Source organism: Cygnus olor, chromosome Z (genome assembly GCF_009769625.2).
Source record: "Cygnus olor isolate bCygOlo1 chromosome Z, bCygOlo1.pri.v2, whole genome shotgun sequence".
NCBI classification, from domain to species: domain Eukaryota; kingdom Metazoa; phylum Chordata; class Aves; order Anseriformes; family Anatidae; genus Cygnus; species Cygnus olor.
The window spans coordinates 2,389,892-2,400,043 of NC_049198.1; the positions used below are offsets into that span (position 1 = coordinate 2,389,892).

At 45.9% G+C, this 10,152-nt stretch overlaps 1 long non-coding RNA gene across 6 annotated transcripts in view; it reads left to right on the forward strand.

Moving 5' to 3' along the window:
* LOC121061541 overlaps window positions 1-9,441 on the forward strand; it is a 30,682-nt gene extending 21,241 nt beyond the window's left edge. For 4 of the 6 annotated variants that reach the window (XR_005815140.1, XR_005815142.1, XR_005815141.1 and 1 more), the window contains 4 exons: window positions 3,054-3,184; window positions 3,310-3,406; window positions 3,845-4,183; window positions 6,990-9,441. This is a non-coding gene — a long non-coding RNA (uncharacterized LOC121061541). The remainder of the gene's footprint in view (window positions 1-3,053; window positions 3,185-3,309; window positions 3,407-3,844; window positions 4,184-6,989) is intronic. The other 2 variants (XR_005815143.1, XR_005815144.1) reach the window with 2 other exon arrangements.
* The last annotated feature ends 711 nt before the right edge of the window (window positions 9,442-10,152 follow it).

Below are 10,152 nucleotides of genomic sequence, written 5' to 3' on the forward strand. Positions count from 1 at the left end.
CTGGAAACCTGGTATGAAAAAAATGGTTTATGAGAAACAAAGAAAAATGTACGTTATCTTGTTCTCCTTGGTAGCAAATAAGACTCAGATGCTATAACATCTGATAATTTTTTTGTAATTTCTTCTCTTTTACCACATAGCAGTGGAGATTTTACTAGTTAGTTCCTTGTTTGCTCTTCCCCTGTTTTAAATATGGAAAAAAGCATCTTGTCTTTGCTCCCATTCCCAGTTCACTGCTTTTGTTGTGAACTCGTCATGCTTGCAGACGACAAGTAATGAGACAACAGCAGCGTGCAAACTGGCTAAGGAATCAGAAAAAATGTTGTTCTTGTGATACGTAAGAGGACTTTATCATGACGTGGGGCAGAGCAAAGATTGGGGATTTTACTTGCTGAGGATTTCAGGTGCATAAGAGGTGCTGGGTCATTGCTCACCAAGGGCTTAGCATGGAATATTCCTAAAAACCTAGTTGTGCTGGCCAGACTGGCCTGGCAAAACACTCTGTGGTGTAAATCAGCTAAAACATATGTACCTGGAGAGAGGCAATTGTTTAAAGATGAACCAGCGGGACAATTCATGGGAAGTTTGGCGTATGGTGCTGTCAGTGTGCTCTTAAATGCTGAGCTCCCCACTGCCAAGTGGCAGATTTTTGTCAAAACAGTCCTATTTCACTACCCGGGGAAATTATGGCTTCGGTTGATAAAGGCAATATATCGATGTAAGATGCTTTGACATTGGGAAGGCTTCTTTGTACTCTGTGAAAACTGATAAAGATTTCAGTACTGTTCCCCATGTCCATAAAAAAGATTAAGTGGGCTGTGATTGGGGTGATTTGGAGGAACCTAGGATAAACTCCAAAAGACCAGGTATTGCATCCTCATCTCAGGTATTTAAGTCAGATCTAAACTTTTGATGTCAGAAGAGCTGAAGAGCTGAAGAGTAGACTGTGGTGGTTTTCTTTTTGTTGTTGTGGTTGGTTGGATGGTTGGTGTGTGTTTTTTTTTTTTTTTTTTTTTTTTTAAAGAAAACAAGATAAAGAACTCAATGTAGAAACTCTGGAGGAGTTACCAGGGATAATCATTTTTACTGTTGTAAAAATATAGTAAAAAAATTATAGTGATAGCCAGACCAATGTTTCAGCTCCACAAACCTGATATAATACTACGGGATGTTGACAATTTAAGCAAGGTGCATGAGAGTAAACAAAAGTCGAGTTGGGCTGAGACAATGGAAAAGGGTTGGGGAAAAGTTTAAGTCTGCTGTGTTTGAAGAGCTTGTCTACTTATTGAATCGGCAAGATGATTACGTGGTGACTTCACTGTGTAAATGACTACTTTCACAGGAGAAAGTCCTAATTAGTAAATACTATTTTAACCTAGGAAAAAGGGACACACATTTACCACTGGTGGCTGAGTTGCATAGAGTAAAAGGAAAGTCATCAGGTGTTTAACTCTTGGCACAGCTAACCACAGGAAATGATACACTTTATTTCTTTATGGGGGTCAATCAGTGTGAATACTTTCCTGATATATGCGTTCTTGAGCTGTGGGTCTGAAGCGGATGCAACTGTATTGCCCGTGATCCAGTCGGGATCAGGTGGGTTTATCATCACGCAAGGAAAAGCTTGACCACAGAGAGCAAACAGTTCTTCTCTTTAAATGCAGAGAAAGAAAATATAAACCTTTATCTTATCATATTTTTCAAAGCAAACAAACAATAAGTTATTTAGCAAGGAAAAAATCAGCTCTGATTGGGAAATGTTGCCTTTCATACCTGTGAAGCTGTATTTCTGCGTTCACCGGATAAGCGGCTTTAAGGGCATGTAAGTGGGAATATTGTGTCTTCAGTACATAATAACAGGAACTTTTTTTCAGAAACAAGTCCCAAAATGCTACTGTGGCCTTGAGGCATTGGGTTAAAAATATATATATATATTAGTTCTGCTGAAGTAACCTCTTCCATTTGGCTTCATGTAAAAGATACCTCGGGTTTTATTGCAACAGCCCATGAGCAAAAATCGCTCACTTAGGCATGTTAATGCACATCCTTTGTATTTACTAGGTATAAATGGAGTGCTTTGAAAAACTTTCTTTTTTTTTTTTTTTTAGGAAGATATTTTGAGTACTACTAAACGAGGTCCTATTTTCTGTCACTGACCATGCTGGGAGTTGGATCTATTTATTAATAATAATTGCTCTTCTCTTGAAATCTACAGCAGGTCCTTCTCAGGTTTTCCGATTTTGCATAGCGTGTAATTGTTTTTGATTTATATTTGATAGTACTTCTGAGAGGAAATCTGTGATGGGCTTGGTACACTGGGCTGCTTTGCTTTGAGTGATCAAGCAATTATAATGAAGTTTCTCTCCTTCCTCATGTCCAACAGAACTTTTCCATCTCCTACCAGTGCCTCTCCCCCTTCTTAACATGCCAGTGGCTGAAAATACAAAGCCCATGCAGCCATATGCTCCAAAACTAATCCCAAAGTGTTTCTTTTTATTCTTCCAGCCTGATTTCCATACCTACCAGTGAGGTCTAAGGGCTCTGGGAAGCCTCCTTGATATTTCTCATGGTCACACATCATGGGCAGGTCGGCATTTGCGACTTTTGCTGTGCAAAGGGAAACCCTCGCTCTTCTGGAAGCTGGCTCCTTGCTCCTGCCAGGAGTTACCCAGCATGTTGGTGGTCTAAACGCACACTTTGTATGGGTCGGATAAATCCCAAGTGCACCTTAAGTGAGGGGGGCAAAAAGAAGGAGGGTGAAAAAGTCAATAGTTTTGTGTCAAAATAAATGCATTACAATATATTAAGACGAGTTTTAGTGAAGACCAACCTCCATATAACCAAAAAAGGGGCAAAAAGCAATAACAGGTGTCTCTTGAAATAATTGTTAGCTGTTTGGGAAGCTCCCCTGGGTTTATATTCTGTCACGTAGACAGAGATCCCCCGCTGGGAGCAGAACCCCTTCGTGGTGGGAGGCCTTCCCTGCCTCGTGAGGCTCTTGGCACTCAAAGCACCTTTTTAATAACCTGAACTTGCCAATTTTCACACCAAAGGCACCTAGGGCTTACAGCAGTTTGAGGTCTGATCCAGTGTCCTCTCAGTATGCTTGGGCCAGCTTTGCTTGAAGGTGTGAGGAAGAGGAGGTCGGGGAGGATTGACAAGAAGCCCGGACCCTGTGCAGCAGGTGAGCGTAGACTTGAGAAGAGTGTTTTATTTTTACCTACAGATCTAGAAATTGGTGCTCATAGACTAAAATTCATGTGTATGTAGAAACTCCTGTGCAAAACCTGTGTTTCTTTTCTCTTCAAGAGTGAAAACATCAACCACAAAGTCAATAAAATGCCGAGTCCTGGTGGGAGTGTGCTTGCAAACATGCTGGAGAACTGGTCTGGGACCTCAGATTTAGGTACGGCATGGTCTCCTCTGCCTTAGGAAAGGGCTTCTATGCAGGGAGCATTACCATCTTAGGTCTGTTTTCTGGATGATCGAAGAATAAGGGACATGAGAGCAGCAGATGAGTGTAAAACAGGGTCAGCCAAGGCCCTTCATCAAGAGACGGGTCCCATCCTCCAGTTACTGGGTTTATCTCTTGAAGACAGCACTTCTGGAAAGCCAGCTCTTCTCCCACCTGCAAAACTGTTCTCTTGGCATCTGAACACCTTAAAAGTACAGCCATAAAAAAAATATAATAATTCAGATGTGTAATCTTAAGACCCTAAACTGGACCATAAAAAGCCAATACAGACAAAACTAGATGTGTTGTCACAGAGAAAAGTGTTTTATCAGTGGTCTTTCTGCACAAAGCTCTTCTTTCAGGCCCTTTTGTGTCTTTTTTGTGTTTTAGTCAGTCTGGCACCACTTTGGCTTGCGATCTGACAGCAAATGGATCCTTTGGTTTGGTGTGCCCTGACCTGAACGCTCCCAGACTGAAGGCGCTTGGGGAATGTGTCCCTCAGCTGTTACCTGAGAGGTCTGGTCGTGGATGAGTGGAGTTGGCTTTACTTCTGTAACTGATGGGAGGTTGCCCTGGAGCTCTATAGGATTAATGAGGGACCTCCACAGAAATGCTGTCCTTCTGGTGTGTTCTCTTGATGGTGCAAATAAGATGCTGGGGACAAGACTCTACCCAGAGGCAGGGAATTGAGACATCAATTCCCAACATCAGGAACTGTTTCTCCTGCAGGTAGGAGCTCCGATAACATCCTACAGTGGAAAAGGCTGTAGCTGCTGAATAAGCTTGGCTTTTCTTTTCTCCTTTGGTCAATGTTGGTCTTTGACATCGTGTGTGGGACTCAGACGGGCTGGGTCTTTCTGTTTATTCTAACCTGTGCTTGCACACAGCTGCGTATGGGATTGCCACATGGATAACTGGGGGCACACTTGGCATGTCCTAAGATGTCCCTTGGTAACCTTCACGTGGCTCTGCAACGCTGTCTTGTGTTTGCTGTGCATCTGCAATACAAATCAAAGAGGGAAACCACAAGCTCGAGATGCAGCCAGCATAAATGTTTGTCTTTAAGCAGATTTTACCCTTGAAAATCACCTTCAGCCAGGCTGGGTTGCTGGTGACATTGATCGTTTCCCACCTCCTAAGCTTCAATAAGCAGCTGATGTCCAAACCTGAAGCAGTTTCACCTGTAGTTGGGGCCTGTAGGTGCAGTGAAAATGAGGTTATGGGAGTGGAGGAATTTGTGGGGTCAAGGCCTGAATAATTGGGTAGGTTTCAAGCATCCTGTAGGAACAGAGACAAGCGACCTCAGAGTCTGGTTTCGGCAGCTTGCTGAGGGGTTTGGAGTATATTTGGTATGTCTGGGCTAGACTGTGACCTCAAGGTTGTCCGCAAGTATCACTGTTGATGACCAACCTTGGATCTGCTTCTGCTGTTACAACCAGAGACCCTTCTTGTGGTCAGCCAGCCAGTCAAAATATTCTATCTGCGATTGCTTCAGCGTAAACTCCAGGGGCTCTGGACAGTCACCAGGAGTCCAGAAACCAGGAGGGAGATGCTCGGCGTGCATTTTGCAATAGGTCAGCCCTAATTGCAACGACCAGGGAGGCCATCTGCAGTCTAACAGGCACTGTGAGCTTTTCCTTGACTTCTGTGACCTCCCACAAACCTTTCTGCTGTGGGGTGGAGGACCCGTTCCGAGCACAATTCAACCAAACAGCTCCTAAGATGGGGCACAGCAGGCTGCAGATTTTAAAAATTCTTTTTTTTTTTCCCCAAAAAAAGCAGGATGGAAAAGCTGTATTAATATGCGCCCAAGCCCAGTCTGCATCCTTTGCTTTGTTTCTCGGAGCTTTGGGATGGGATGTTAGGGGCAGAGCAGTCTGGGCAACCTGGCACAAAGAGCATCCTGGCTTGTTGGAGCAACAAAACGCTGCTGAAGCTGCTTAGGGAGGTGGAATTAGAAAAGCAGATTTCACTTATTTTTTTTTTTTTAATAAAGCTTTTTCATGAAAGTCAAAAGCTGATTCAGCAAAACGGGAGGAAAACAAGGCAGCAGGAATTTGAAGAACAGTTTCTGTTTGTCAGCCAGGGACTAGAACAATGTGCATCTTTGTTCAGGACGCAGATTATGCGGGAATAAAATAATAAATAAAAGGGCGGCTGAATGGAGCTGACATACCGTGCCTCCTGAAAGATACTGAATCAAGAGGGATAAATCATCCTCGGTTTACAAACGAGCAAGCTTGCTCGTGTGCCCGTATCTCAAGGTGTAAATCAGCCCCTGTTCACCCCTGACGCTGAGCAGATCTTTAAATTCTCCCGTGCAGGTTTGGAGCTGGTGCAAAGCAGGAGCTGCAGGTTGCTTTATCCTGGTTGAAAAACTGAATGGCTGGAGTGAGCAGAGAGCACGGCTCTGCTGTCGTACAACCACTCTCAATCCCCTTAATTGTGGCTGAGGAAGGACCCAGGCCTTGGCTTCAAATTCCCGAATTTACCTTAATTTCAGGTAAGGATACGGTCACCTGCTGATGGCAGCTCAGGAGCATGTGAAGCACGTATAAGATATTGGGGATGGAGTCCATAAGGGCCTTTGCTTGGCTCCTACGGCATCCTCAGCAAGGAGGGAGTTGATATTCAGCAGGATTCAGTGTCCTCCAGCCACACCAGCACCCATAGGGTTACAGCAGGGAGGGGAGGGTGGCCTGACCCCAGAGCAAGCTGTACTCAGGCGCTGTTTAACAACAAACCTTATAAATAAGGACAAACCTCATAAAAACACTTCCCTGACCTTGGCTGCTTTGGTGGGTGGCTCTGGAGATGTAGGGACACGGGAGCCTGTGTACACGTTGTCCTAAAGCAGTGTCATCAACCAGCTTGTCCCAGGTGTTACTGGGGCCATGTATAGGATTTTTTTTTTTTTTGGATGGTTGGACGTGATGAAGTTGAGGGACTTTTGCAACCTAAATGACTTTACGAGTCTGCTCTGGGCTGGGAACAACTCATCCTCAGGTGCTTCAAGGCCTGAGGGCTCTTTACACCTGGCAGTTCCTCTGCTAAGGAGGGCGAGAGGACTCGGATCTTCCAGGAGTTGTGTTTAGGAACGTGAGCACGTGGGAAGAAGATGAGGAGGGGTTCAGGTTGTTGGCTGAGCACAGACTCGCTATTTCTCCCCATATAGGTGTAAGGGGCTGCTGCTTTAAAGCTTGGCACAAAAAGCAGCGAGGAAACCAGTATGGACCTACTGGGGGGAGGCAGAAGTTGTGGGTGGGATTTAGTGGGAAATCAGGTGGGTTTGGGGAGGCGGTGAGGACCTGCGTGTGCCCCACAGAGCTGAGTGCCCCCAGGGAAGTAGTGGGGAGGAGCAGTGGGATCAGCAAAACTGAGGCTCGTCCAGAGGGGACCTGAACCCTCTCCTCCCCCAGATGCCTGGCAGCAGGAGGAGCAGCTGCAGGAACACAGATGTGAGTTGCCTCTCCAGATAAGAGGAGTTTAATTATGCAGAATTAACTAAAATGGTTGTCTTTTTATGCTTTTTTAGAAACTAACGATGAACAGCAGAGCTTGGCTTTGTCCCCAGTTGTCTGTACAGGATGAGATGTGAGTTAACGTAATCTTCATTAAAATATTTGTGAAGCGCACTATTTTGGTATAAGTGGAAGAGTGGGAAAAAAAATTTCTGGGTTCTTTCTCCTGTCCCATTTATTTCCAGTATTGGAAATCATTATCTTAAGGAGATACTGTCTATTTAAATATCACAAACATATTTGATTTCCCCCCACGTGCAAGCTTAGTAACTTGTAATGGGAGTAGAAGCAAATAGGTACGTATATTTCCATTTTCTTCCTTGCTCATTTGACAGCATTCCACTTAGACCATCAGGCTCATTGCTTCTCCCACGTAGTTGGCAAGTCTTCCCCGGTCATTTCTCATGGTCTTCCAGTGGGGAAGAGGAAACAACTCTGAGGAGCACTAAAATCCCACAAGAGCAGCAGAAGTTAACTGAGTGCCCTGGATGAAATTGAAAAACCTTCTTTTAGCTCCGTTTTGAGAAGATGCACGGGATATAAAGTTCATCGCGTCCTGGTAAGTAGCTGTTGGACAGGATGCAAAATCAGGGTAGGTCAGCGCTTTGATGTTGTTACTGGAGCTGGCTTGGAGGCACTGTGTGGCTTGGACCTCAGACAGGAATTTAGGCCAGTTGCTGAGGATGACGGGAAGAAGAAACAGGAAAAAAATATATATGAAGTTTAATTTTTCTAAACTTACACCTTTTGGAAGCAGTCTTGCAGTGTACGGGGCGTGTTCTTCATGCAGGCATCTCGGTACCAGATCAGCTTCTGTTCCCTGCCTGGACCAGCATCTCTCCGTGGGTTAAAACCACCAAAACCCCGCTGAAGCCCAAGGAAAAACTCCTGCGGGTTTCAAAGAGACCCCAGCTGGGCCCGCCCAGCCCAGCCCTGGGACTCGTGCGTGTCCCATCGAGCAGTGCCCGGGTGGGTGAACTTGAGCAAAAGAGGCTCGTCGGGCTTCTTGAGATGAGGAATTGGCCGTGACCGCGTGCTCAGCGAGGAGGAAGCTTTGCAGACATTACAGGACAGCTAACGTGCCCCTGCTTTTCCAGCTTTGGCTTTACTCGCTGAAATCATTAACGCGAGCGTGTACAACATGTAAATGCACCGCTTCTTGTCTGAGGAAAGGTGTTATGCCATAACAGCCATCAGAGTCCTTCTCTACCTTTTCATTTTCAGTTCCTTTTACTTCCTGGCATTTTATATGGGATCGGGGTTGTAGACCCGATTAGACCAGGCTGAATGAGCAGAAGAAAGCTTCAGTAAGCAAAAAATCTACCCCTTCAAGTATTTTTCTGTGCATAAAAACTGCTTGACGTTAGGCTTAGTGATGCAGGTTAGTTCCTTTGGGACTTTTCTGATATGGATTCACGTTCCTCGACAATAAAGTCAACGCTGATAAACTCTATTTAAGGAAAAACCAAGTTTTCTGAATAACCTTACTCATCTGTAAGCCAGCCAGATCGATGGCTCTGAAATTTAGAGGGAAATTTGAAGCATTATTACCCAACTGATGTTTTTGAGATCCATGGCTGGAAATTCCCTCCCTTGTGCTGGGTGAATAATGCACAATCCGCCCTTCCATGGGGGTTTCTTAATGGGTTGTTCAAAGAACCGACAGCTCTGGCTATTTCACAAAGATCTGCGGAGGGGGGATCTTCTTCCCATTAACATCTGCAGATTTTATGGCACAGGAGGAGGATTGTTTCAGTGTAGCTCCAGCTAAGCCGAAGTGGTCTTTCTCTTGGTAGTTTGGTAGGAAACATCTGCTTTCAACCAAAAACAGGATAGGGGAAGACATCTGGAAAGAAGCAAAGAATCAACCAGATTTGCCTGAAGGTTTCATCCAAGTCTTGTGTCGTTACTTTGTCTGAACTGCTTTGCCTGTTTGCAATAATTAGGACAGCTGACTAGGAGAAGTGAAACAGCATGGCCCGAAAATCCTTACTTTATTGGTCCCTTTTCCTTGTTTTTCAGTCTTATTACAAGTCAGATCAGAAGGAAGAGACTCTGAATGCTTGCACTTCGGCCGGGAAGTCAATGAGCTGTATAATTTATGTTGGAATGTCAGCATCCGAGCAGGCATAAAATTACAACTCGTTATCGCTGTCGGAGGAGCGGGGTCTTGGGTTTCTTGGCTGGTCGCGGTCGTCTTTTGGAGAGGTTGCCCCGGGGAAGCTTTACCTGGTGGTGTGGCGCTGCCTGGTTATCTCAGGAAAGGAAGCCAGCAAAGAATGTGCTGTTCTTGTTCCTGAAAGGGCTGGCAGGTCTTTCTCTTCCCCAGCACAGCTGTTGCATTGAATTTATTCTATCCCAACTCTTGTAGCTCGGGAACTGCCTGCGGGAGGCAGCCGGCACCTCCTGAGCCCTGTTACGCAGGGAAATGGTGGAGAAGCAACCTGCAGGCAGGCTTTCCCTTCAACTCACCTTAAAAAGCAAAGACGCTCGGGTGTTTCTGGGGGAATAGTGCCCGAAGGTGGCTGCTCCCTGGAGCTGGGGCGGTGCGGTGGGACGGGGAAGGTTGTAAAGCATTCCCAGTGCGGGGCGCGTTGTTCCTCCGGAGACGCAGGCTGACCTTCAGGGGAACCCGGCTGGCGGGGCTGAATGGAGGGGCTGTGACAAAGCAATCCCAAAAAGAAAAATGGGGGGAGGGGGAGCTATGTCGAGCATAGCCCCCAGCCCTGTGCTGGGCTCAGCCCCCAGCTTCAGCCCTGCCTGGCATATGGGGTCTGCCCGCTGGGCCCACCCCAAATTTATTAGAGCGTTTGGAAATATGGACCTTCTCTTTGCTTTTTTCGTTATTTTTTTTATTTAGTTAGTGCACAATGAAACTTGCAGCTGGGGAAACTTGTCCAGGCCCCGTGCTTCTCTGACCCAGCTGGGAGAGCATCACTCGCAGGAGCGCTGGGATGGCAGTGCCTGCTGCAGGAAGGGATCTCACAGCAAAGCAAACTGCTGTGCATTTGAATCACATCTGGTCCTGGTAGCTCCAACTCCTTTTGCACACAAACCCATTAGGAAAAGCTCCCTATCTGGGGTGCAGAATGTTTTTGGAGCCCATCAACCGGGTACTCCATTCCCTCTGCTCTCCCAAATCTAGGAAGCTGCAGTTTTTCCTTGCAGCCCTTGCTT